Source organism: Theropithecus gelada, chromosome 12 (genome assembly GCF_003255815.1).
Source record: "Theropithecus gelada isolate Dixy chromosome 12, Tgel_1.0, whole genome shotgun sequence".
NCBI classification, from domain to species: Eukaryota; Metazoa; Chordata; class Mammalia; order Primates; family Cercopithecidae; genus Theropithecus; species Theropithecus gelada.
The window spans coordinates 100,557,631-100,569,271 of record NC_037680.1 but is presented as its reverse complement, the minus strand read 5'-3'; the positions used below and the strand labels follow the sequence as shown (position 1 = coordinate 100,569,271).

At 46.4% G+C, this 11,641-nt stretch overlaps 1 pseudogene; it reads right to left on the bottom strand.

Annotated features, from left to right (window-relative positions):
• Positions 1–747: 747 nt before the first annotated feature.
• On the bottom strand, positions 748–1,299 carry LOC112636289 (annotated as a pseudogene).
• Positions 1,300–11,641: the final 10,342 nt, after the last annotated feature.

Sequence of the window (11,641 nt, the reverse complement as noted above, 5' to 3'; positions counted from 1 at the left end):
TCCATCTCCAAAATGGCAACTTTGGTAACTTATGAACTGACTTAGTCCTTTGCAGGAACAGCAATAAGTTTAGGCAGGGAACACCTTGACTTATAGGTTTCAGACACTCACAGCTTTTAAACAGTCTCTCACAGTCCTTATTTATGGTGCCAATGACATTTTTTTTTTTTTTTTAAGGTAAAATATTCTGGACATAGAAGCAAATCATTAGTTGTCTGTTCTTTTCCATTGCTTCACCATTTCCCTATCAGGCCCCAAATGTCAATCAAAATGATGCTACCCATCCCCCCTCCCCTCTCCCCATCCCTCCCTCCCCCAAATAATACACCAGTAATAGCCAAAGACTGCACACATGCTATGCTGTAAAAATGCAGAGTTACCACTATTGGGAAGAAGGCCGTGGGTTGTGGAGATGCTCTTTGAAGATCTACAGTATTTTTTTGCTCTCCCACACCCCCAATTCTGCAAGTTTTGTCCTTCATAGAAGGCCCTTTGCTTTTCTCAGCAAAGTGCAGAAAAGGTTGCCTTGAAACACTTATCCCCTTTCCCCTCCACTGGGATGGGTGTGTCAACTATACAGCTTGAAACGGCTTTAAAGCACTTGGGCTGCTGCAGGGCACAGAAACTATACTGGCTCTTCAAAGGACATCTTCTCAAGCTACCTCTATGGTGTCGAGACAAGTAGAACCCCTTCCCTTCCCACTTGAAACCCACAGTCAGAGGTGACAGGGGTGGTACTCAGGAGCGTTAATTCTTGTCATCTTTTTTGTCGTCATCCTCTGAGGGGTAGGAATGCCACGTCAGCCTTTCCTCATAGAAGGATGTGACAACCTGTGGGCACTTGACATTGGCTGCCTTGGCAGGGACCAGGAAGCCTCATCAGAGTTTTTCCATTTCATCAGGAACATGAGCTCTCCACTGGAGTCTGTAGCTCCAATAATCCCCTCCGGCTCCTCCAGCAAAGCCTCGTGGCTTTTCTGACTCTTCTTTCTTCTTCTTTGGTTTGCTCTCCTCTCCCTTATCTTCAGAATCAGAATCAGCTCTGCGTTTGCCTCCCTCTGATTTCTCTATCTCATGTGCTGTTTTCTGTGACTGCAGAAACTCAGCAAGGAGGTCGGGGCAATCCAGGTTCTCTTCTGGCTCCCATGTGTTGTCCTCATCTGAGAAGCCCTACCACTTTAGGAGGTATTCCACTTTGCCCTTGACCACTCGACGGTCAAGAACTTCTTCCAGCACGTATTCCTCTTCCTCCTCTTCTAGCACCTCCTCCACTTTCTTCTTGCTTTGTTTTTTCCCCATAGTGCCCGCCAGCTTTCTGGTGTAAAGGGTGACGCTGCTCAGAGCAGCGCCCAGGAGCCCGAGAGGAATCGGTGCTGCGCTACTGGTGCGTCGCGTCGGGTCGGCTGGGGGAGTGGCGCCCAGGAAGGCAGCAAGCCGGGTGGTGGAGCCCCTCACTGAAGCCCCGCAGGCCCGGGCAACGGCCCTCCCCTTGGCCGAACGAAAGAGCCTGGCACGCTGCGCTGCCCACCGCCGGCAGATAATCTATTTAAATCTTAATACAAATTCCAAAGTCTTTGAGGAATATACAGGATTTCATAAGAAGGAAAAGTCCATCTTCCTGGGAAACTTCAGTTAATTAGAGATGACTCCTTACTGAGGTTGAGTGGGGATTGCCAGTTGGTTAAAGACCAGTTAGATCGATGGGTGAAGAGGCTCTGGGGGTTGTGTCAGTCATTCCAAGATGTATTCAACAGGAACCAAGCAAAATGGTGGAACAAGTCAACTGCTGAGGTAGGGTCCACATGGTTAGTACAGGAGGATAAAACGTTTGGAGGGAAAAAGAGAAGCCTTTCCCTGCTTCATCCTATTGACCTTTTGGCTAAAGAGACGTGATTGAAAAGGAAGTGGCTGATGCCCTAGGTGGAGAGGACAGTGAAAGCAGCTGGCTATGGTCTCACTTGGGTTGCATTGTCTGTGTCCTGGGTCCTTCCGTTTCCTTTTCTCTTTCCTTTTCTTTCTCCTTACTTTCCCCTTTCCTTTCTCTTTCTTTCCTTTTCTCTTTCCCTTCCCTTTCCTTCCCTCTTTCTTTTCTTCCCTTCCTCTCCTCCTCCCCTCCCCTCCCCTTTCCTTTCCTTTCTGTTCACGTCCTCATTTTGGTAGAACACCTCCGATAAACTTCTCCTTTTTTTGAGATGGAGTCTCACTCTGTTGCCAGCCTGGAGTGCGATGGTGTAATCTCGGCTCACTGCATCCTCTGCCTCCCGGGTTCAAGAGATTCTCCTGCCTCAGTCTCCTGAGTAGCTGGGATTACAGGCACACATCACTATGCCTGGCTAATTCTCCTGCCTCAGTCTCCCGAGTAGCTGGGACTACAGGCGTCCGCCACCACGCCTGGCTATTGCTGTATTTTTAGTCGAGATGGGGTTTCACCATGTTGCCCAGAATGGCCTTGATCTCTTTTTTTTCTTTTTTTTTTTTTTCTTTTTTGAGACGGAGTCTCGCTCTGTCGCCCGGGCTGGAGTGCAGAGGCCGGATCTCGGCTCACTGCAAGCTCCGCCTTCCGAGTTCACGCCATTCTCCTGCCTCAGCCTCCCGAGTAGCTGGGATTACAGGCGCCTGCCACCTCGCCCGGCTACTTTTTTGTATTTTTTAGTAGAGACGGTGTTTCACCGTGTTAGCCAGTATGGTCTCGATCTCCTGACCTCGTGATCCGCCCGTCTCGGCCTCCCAAAGTGCTGGGATTACAGGCTTGAGCCAGGTCTTGATCTCTTAACCTCGCGATCTGCCTGCCTTGGCCTCCCAAAGTGCTGAGATTACAAGCGTGAGCCACAGCGCCTGGCCTCCATAAACTTCTTAAGGAAGAATGCCTGGGAGATGATTACGTTTTTAGTCTGTGATATAGTTAAGCATTTTGTCCTCACCCAAATCTCATCTTGAATTATAATCCCCGTAATTCCCACATATCGAGGAAGAGACCAAGTGGAGGGAGGTAATTGGATCATGGAGGTGGTTTCCCCCATGCTGTTTTTGTGATAGTGAGTGAGTTCTCACGAGATCTGATGGCTTTATAAGGGGCCCTTTCTCCTTTGCTTCACGTTTCTCCTTCCTGCCACCTTGTGGAGAGAACCAGCTACAGGCAGTTCTTTATAACAGTATGAAAATGGACTAATAGTGGCCGGGCACCGTGGCTCACGCCTGTAATCCCAGCACTTTGGGAGGCCGAGGAGGGTGGATCACCTGAGGTCAGGAGTTCGAGACCAGCCTGGCCAACATGGAGAAACCCTGTCTCTACTAAAAATACTAAATTAGTCAGGCATAGTGATGTGTGCCTGTAATCCCAGCTACTCAGGAGACTGAGGCAGGAGAATCTCTTGAACCTGGGAGGCAGAGGTTGCAGTGAGCCAAGATTGCACCATTGGCACTCCAGCCTGGGCAACAAGAGTGAAACTCCGTATATATGTATATGTATGCTATACATATACATATATACATATATATGTGTATATATACTATATACATATATACTCTATATATACATATATGTGTGTGTGTATATATAGTGTTTGTGTGTGTGTGTGTGTGTGTGTATATATATTTGCTGTCAGCCTATGATTTTAGGTTGTGTTCCTTTGAGGCCAAGCCTGTATGGATGCAAAGTTGGTCACCTTTCTTTATAACTAGGCGGCTCTCTCCTTTTCCAAATGGCCTGGCGTTACTGCTTTTATTGTGTGAGCACCTGAGTCCAGAGAGGGCAGAGAAGGTAAAGGTGAAGGAGGGGGAGAAGAATTTCCAGTATGCACTGTTATTCTTTTCCAATCAAAGTACTAAATTCTTTACCTGGATTATTTTATGTAATCCTTTAAATAACTCCTTGAGGTAGGAATTTATTTTTATTCCCATTTTATAGGTGAAAAAATGGTCCTCAAATTCTGCTTTTTCCCTTTCCCAAACACATCCTTTTATTGCCTGCCCAGGGATTCTGGGCTCCCAGAGGTGGCCAAAAGGAGGGGCTAAGGAACACGTTCATGCCAGCCTAGGGTAGAAAGAGCTTGGACTTTGGACTCAGACTTATCTTGGTTTGAATTCCAGTGCTGCTACTCACTGGCTATGTTAACACTTGCAAGTTATGCAAACATTGTGGACATTCACAGGTTTTATTTTCTGTAAAATCAAAACCAGTGTGCAATAATATAATGTATGCAAAGATTAAGACATGTAAAGTAGCTAGCCCGGTATCCTCGGTGGATAATAAATATTGGTTTCTTTCTGCTTCCTTCTTTCAACTGGAGATGGTGGAGATGAACTGGAGCTTGAAGCTGCCTTGTGGAAGGAGATGGAGGAGAAGGAGCCTTTGTGGGAAGTGACCGGGAAGGCAAAGCTCACCCTGCAGTGGCGAGTTGCCATGTCTATAGACTGGTTGTTGCATCCTGAGTTCCTGGTTCACGGCCTAAAAAGAATGTAGGGTGAGGCTGGGCACAGTGGCTCACACCAGTACTCCCAAACTTTGGGAGGCTGAGGTGGGAGGATTGCTTGAGTACAGGAGTTTGAGACCAGCATGAGCAACATAACGAGATGTCATCTCTACAAAAAATACAAAAATTAGCCTGGTGTGATGGTGCATGCCTATAGCTCCACCTTCTCAGGAAGCTGAGGCAGGAGGATCGCTTGAGCCTGGGAGACTAAGGCTGCAGTGAGCAAGATCATGCCACTGCACTCCAGCCTGGGTGACGAAGTGAGACCCTGTCCCAAAAAAGAAAAGAAAAAAAGACTGTAAGGTGTTTTTCCAAAAGGCTAGTACTGGGCAGTGCCAGCCAGTTCTCTGACCCAGCCCTTAGAATACTTGTTACCCCCTAGTTTCCTGGAAGAGGGAACTATAAAGACTGAATGAGCAGGGTGGGAGGTGTGGGTGAGGCCCCACTCTCCAGGGGTGGCCAGGATGCCTCAGCATGGGGGACACCCTCCAATGGAGCTGCGGGGCTGAAGATCAAGGTCCAGAAAGGAAGAGTATCTGGAACCCAGGAACATTCCTCAGGGGGATCTTTTTTGTTTTTTTTCTCTCTTTTTTTGAGATGGAGTCTCACTCTGTCGCCCAGGCTGGAGTGCAGTGGTGTGATCTTGCCTCGCTTCACCCTCCGCCTCCCAGGGTTGAGCGATTTTCCTGCCTCAGCCTCCCGAGTAGCTGGGACTACAGGTATTTTGTATTTTTAGTAGAGGTGGGGCAGAGTGAGACTCTGTCTCAAAAAAAGAAAAAGAAATGTTTGGAAAGACATCAACAAAATATACTTACAGAATTAATGAATGAAGTTTCTAAGAACTTCATTCCTAACCCTGGTGCATAAAGACCATTTTCCCACATAATGCCTTCAATTTTCTCTAGGTCAGAAGGTGGGGAAAAGCTCTTACTGGTAGCTATTACTCAAAATGAACACAGGAGGTCTCCACTGCCATGCCTTGGCCTAAAATGATCTTGGTTTTCCTTGGAAGTCATCTGCATCTGCCTCTCATAAGACTGTTAACTTAGTCCTTAAGGTTCAGAACAAAAATAGAAAATGTTTATGTGGGCCGGGCTCAGTGGCTCACACCTGTAATCCCAGCACTTTGGGAGGCTGAGGAGGGCGAATCACGTGAGGTCAGGAGTTTGAGACCAGCCTGACCAACATGGTAAAACCCCGTCTCTACTAAAAATAGAAAATCAGCGTGGTGGTGCTTGCCTGTAATCCCAGCTACTTGGGAGGCTGAGGCAGGAGAATTGCTTGAACCCGGGAGGCGGAGGTTGCAGTGAGCCAAGATTGCGCCATTGCACTCCACCCTGGGCAACAAGAGTGAAACTCCGTCTCGGTGGGGGAAGCGGGGGGCGGAAAAAGAAAACATTTATGTGCTGCTCTGGGAGATTCATTTTGACCAGATATCCAACTCTGAGCATTCAGGCTCTGATTTTGCCTGAAAGTGTAAGTTTTATGCCAGAGAACCATCTAGGCAAATGTTCAGTGATGACTAAATGGGAGAGATGGAAAATGTAAGACATTCCCAGTCACCTCCCAAGGAAAACGATTTCCTGTGTTACACAGGGAGGCTCAGGTAAGCAAGCACCCCACTGCTATGGCCTGGGGGAAGGGGGACACCATTTGAAAAAGGATTCAAAGAGAAAAAAATGAGACTGGGCGTGGCAGCTCATGCCTGTAATCCCGGCACTTAGAGAGGCCGAGGCAGGAATATCACTTGAGCCCAGGAATTTGAGACCAGCCTGGGCAACATGGTGAGGCTCTGTCTTCACAAAAAATAGAAAACTTAGCTGGGCGTTGTGGTGTACACCTGTGGTTTCAGCTACTTGGGGGGCTGAGTTGGGAGGACCCTTTCAGTGCAGGAAGTTGAGGCTGTGGTGAGATATATAATTGCACCATTCACTCCAGCCTGGGTGACAGAGAACCTGTCTCAAAAGAGAGAGACAGACAGAGAGAGGGAGGAACAGGGCTGTGTTCACAAGTTCTTTACCGATGAGGACTGATGAGGTTTGGGTGCTATTCTGCTCAATAAGCTAAAAGAAACAGGATGTTTTCTAATAAAATTCCATCTCTGTATCAGAGCCCAGCAGGCCTGCCTCACCTGGATCTCCTCTCACCTGCTGCTGCCTCGATTCAGTCTCAGGCACTGTCTCTCCCATGCCCTTCACCTGGTTGATCTCCTTTCAGGCTTCAGGGTAAATGTTTCTTCCTCAAAGAATCTCTCCCAGAATCCCCCCATCTCAGTAGATTTCCCCATTATTCTCTATCACTGGCCCCTGGTTTTATCCATCAAAGAACTTTCATTATTTTTATTTTATTTTAGTTTTTGAGACAGAGTCTTGCTGTTGTCGCCCAGCCTGGAATGTAATGGCGCAATCTCGGCTCACTGCAACCTCTACCTCCCGGGTTCAAGCAATTCTCCTGCCTCAGCCTCCTGAATAGTTGGGATTACAGGTGTGTGCCACCACGCCTGGTTAAGTTTTGTATAAACTCACCTAGGGCAGGGGTACCATCTGTTTCATTCACTGGTGCATCCTGGTGAAAGGAAAACTTCAGCTGAATTAAATTTAAAGGAGTTTAATTGAGCAATGAATGATTCGTGAATCGGGCAGACCCCAGAATCACAGCTGATTCACGGAGACTCCAGGGTCGCCTTATGGTCAGAACGACTTTATAGACAAAAAAAGGAAGCGATGAACAGACATGGGCAGTGAGGTACAGAAACAGCTGGATTGGTTACAGGTGGGCATTTGCCTTATTTGAACACGGTTTGAATACTCAGCAGTCTGTGAGTGGGTTGAAGTATGGCCACTGGGATTGACTCAGGTGTTGTTACCGGTGCCTGCTCCCAAATGAGGTTTTCCATCTTGCCCGCCTATTAAGCCAGGTTGCAGTTTATCTACAAGGATTTAAATATAGAAGTACGGAGTCCTTCTCAGGCCATATTTAGTTTGCTTTAACAATGTGTACCTGGCACATAGTAGGTACTTAATGTAGAATGGCTGAATCGAGCTTAATAAGGAAATAACTAATGGTGGGTGAATGAGGTGCTTGTGAATAAGGAAAGTGGCACTAGGAGCCTCTAATCATTTAACGATTATTAATAAATTAATAGAAAATTAATGCAAGTTCCCCAGTCATTTATGTCCAAAAGTGAGGTATATTATCTGCCTTAAATCTGGTATTCTTTACCTAGATCAGCCTTCAGGGCTTCACTTGTGATGAGAGAACTGGGTATGAAGCAAGTGGGCTGAAGCGAACAGGAAAAGAATTCACTCTGAAGCCTGTGGAACGCGTGTGTCACAGGCAGAGAGAGAGTCGGAACTCTAAAGCCTCTACTGGTCATGGGGTAGATGCGATCCAAGTAAGTTCTTTGCGTTTGCCTAGGACAGTGGTTCACAGATTTTGGTATCAACAAGAACACTTAACTTCTATTTATTTATTTATAATAGATGGGCTATGCACCCTGAAGGAGGAAAGAGGAGATTGAAAGTTCAGGAACACAACAAGATGAAAACAACATTTTTGTTTTGAGACAGGGTCTCACAGCTGGGTGTGGTGGCTCACACCTATCATCCCAGCACTTTGGGAGGCCGACACAGGTGGATCACAAGATCAGGAGATCGAGACCATCCTGGCTAACATGGTGAACTCCCATCTCTACTAAAATACGAAAAATTAGCCAGGCGTTGTGACAGGCACCCGTAGTCCCAGCTACTCAGGAGGCTGAGGCAGGGGAATTGCTTGAACCCAGGAGGTAGAGATTGCAGTGAGCTGAGACCATGCCACTACACTCCAGCCTGGTGACAGAGTGAGACTCCATCTCAAAAATAAAAAAGAGAGAGAGAGAGACAGGGTCTCACTCACTCTGTTGCCCAGGCTGGAACACACTGGCCTTATCTTGGCTCACTGCAGCCTCAACCTCCTGGGCTCAAGTGATCCTCTCACCTCAGCCTCCTGAGTAGCTGGGACTGCAGGCATGTGCCACCATGCCAAGCTAATTTTTTTAAAGTTTTATTTTTAGTAGAGATGGGGTTTCACCAGGTTGCGCAGGCTGGTCTTGAACTCTTGAGCTCAAGCTATCCACCCACCTCAGCTGTCCAAAGGGCTGGGATTACAGGCATGAGCCACCGCGCCTGGCTAGAACAGTTAACTTTTATCAAGCACTTGCTAGGTACCAGGCATCACGCTAAACACTTTTCAGGTAATTATTGTGGTTAATTCTCACAAGAAAACTGTGAGTTGGGTACTAATATTATTTCCACTTACCGATGAGGAAACTGAAGTATGGAGAGGTGCTGTAATTAGTCCAAGCTTGCTGTGGTTTTAGTGTGTTGCCTCGGTGACTCTGTGCACACCAAGCCTGGGGCCACTTCTCTGGAGGAAGGGTTTCCATGGCTTCCCTGAGGCCTCAGCAGGACTTGGCCCCTGGGTGTGTAAGTTCTCTCTTTGAATCCTTGGAACCTTGGCCCACGTCCGGGGTGGCAACTCCACACCTCAGGCTGGACGAAGAGATGCGAATGTGGTGTGCAGGACAGGCGGCCCTCTTCAGAATTTTGCCCACAGACATCCACGGTTTGGGTAGAATAAGTACAGCTAAATGAGTGGAGAATGAAGGACAGGCATAGAGGAAAGCTCTAAGTCCAGATACAAACTGGAGGCTGCAAGGATAAGGGCAGTGGAAAGACCACGGGCTTGAGAGCCAAGATAACCCAAATTAGAGTGCCAGTGCTTTGCTAGTGAGATGATCTTAACAAGTTACTTAATCATTCGGAGTCTGTGTTCTTGCTGATAAAAGAGAGATAATAACCTACAGAGAAGACCTGGAACTATCTCAGTGCTTTCTAAAATATGTTAGGAAAGAGGAAACAAGTGTCAAGGAAAAGAATGTGGTTTAAGAAAATAGATAAAAGGAGGATGAGTTTGCAGAGAAAACCTCCGTGCTGAATGAATTCCTGGAAATTGATTGCTTCACCCACGCCTAACATCTCTAGGTCAAAGGGGCAGAATGTTTGACTTAAAGATAAGGTGGACAGCCAGGACCTATTACCAATTTAACACTGTTTTTAGACCCACATCAGAAAAAGCCAACATGAAACTACATTCTTAAGGTGGCATAATATCATAAAGACAGAAATTAGAAAGTAAAGTACTTGATTGCCTTATTTTTTTACTATTATTTTTTAAACAGAGATGGGGTCTTGCTATATTGGCCAGGCTGGTCTTGAACTCCTGGTCTCAAGCAACCCTCCTGACTTGGCCTTCCAAAGTGTTGGAATTACAGGCATGAGCCACTGCAGTAGCCCTGATTGTTTTAAATAGAAGAAGGTAAAGTATTTTCTCACAAAAATTTCTGAATGTGGGAGGCAGCCTACTGACATTTTTTCACGTAACAATCTCCACTTTAGAGATCCACCAAATACCAGTATGCTTTTATATTCCTTACCCTGCAGAATCCTATGCATGTGACCAAGCAAACCCTGCTTCTGTGTGTGATGACTGTTTTGCTTGTTTGTTGAGTTTCATGTGAAATTCGAGTGGGGCTTGCACTGCTGGTGATATCCCAAGGCATCTCATTCAGCTCTCATCATTGCTTTTATTTATTTATTTGTTTATTTTTGAGACAGAGTCTTGCTCTCTCACCCAGGCTGGACTGCAGTGGTGCAGTCTTGGCTCATTGCAACCTCTACCTCCTGGATTCAAATGATACTCAAGCCTCAGCCTCTTGAGTACTGCGATTACAGGTGCCCACCACCACACCCAGCTAATTTATTTTTGTATTTTTAGTAGAGACAGGGTTTCACCATGTTGGCTAGGCTGGTCTCAAACTCCTGGCCTCAAGTGATCTGCCCACCTTGGCCTCCCAAAGTGTTGGAATTACAGGCATGAGCCACCGTCCTCAACCCACCATGGCTTTTAAACATGCTTGTAAGACTTCACCATCTTCACATGCTTTGGAAAAAGGTATTTTGAGCAGTGAGTGTGCAAGGCAGGTTTTCCATGCTGAATTTTATAATTTTAATTAACAATAGTTAACATTTTCCACTAGTGTTACCAGAAAGGGGTCCCTATCCGGACCCCAAGAGAGGATTCTTGAACCTTACGTAGGAAAGAATTCAGGGCAAGTCTGTAGAGTAAAAGTGAGAGCAAGTTAATTAGAGAAGTAGAGAAACAAAAGAATGGCTACTTCATAGACAGAGCAGCAGGATGGGCTGCTCAACTTAGTTATAATTATTTCTTGATTATGTGCTAAATAAGGGGTAGATTATTCAAGAGTTTTCTGGGAAAAGGACAGAGATTTCCCAGAACTGAGGGAACAGGCTATATAGGGTAACTTCTATATAGGGTCTTTTAGAGTATATCGACTATAGTCTTTTAGACTGTCTAGGATAACTTCTATATAGGGTAACTTTACAAATGCCATGGTACTTGTAAACTGTCATGGCACTGGTGGGAGTGTCTTTTAGCACATTAGCGTAGTTGTGATATAATGAGCAGTAAGGACGACAAGAAGTCACTTTCATCACCATCTTGGTTTGGGTTGGTTTTGGCCAGCTTCCTTACCGCATCCTGTTTAATCGGCAGGGTCTTTGTGACCTGTGTCGCATGCTGACCTCCTATCTTATCCTGAGATTAAGAATGTCTAACCTTCTGGGAGTGTGACCCAGGAGGTCTCAGCCTTATTTTCCAAGCCCCTATTCAAGATGGAGTCACTTGGGTTCAAACACCTCTGATGGATGGGTACGGTGGCTCACACCTGTAATCCCGGCATTTTGGGAGGCCGAGGCGGGTGGATCACCTGAGGTCAGGAGTTCAAGACCAGACTGGCCAACATGGCGAAACCCCGTCTCTACTAAAAGTACAAAAATTAGCAGAGCATGGTGGCACGTGCCTGTAATCCCAGCTACTCGGGAGGCTGAGGCAGGAGAATCACTTGAACTCAGGAGGTGGAGGTTGCAGTGAGCCAAGATTGTGCCACTGCACTCCAGCCTGGGCAACAGAGTGAGACTCTGTCTTAAAAAACAAACAAACAACAACAACAACAACAACAAAAAAAACACCTCTGATACTAGTAGTAATAATAGCTATACTTATTGAGTACTGACTAATCCTACCAGCATCTTTAGGAGGTATAGGAA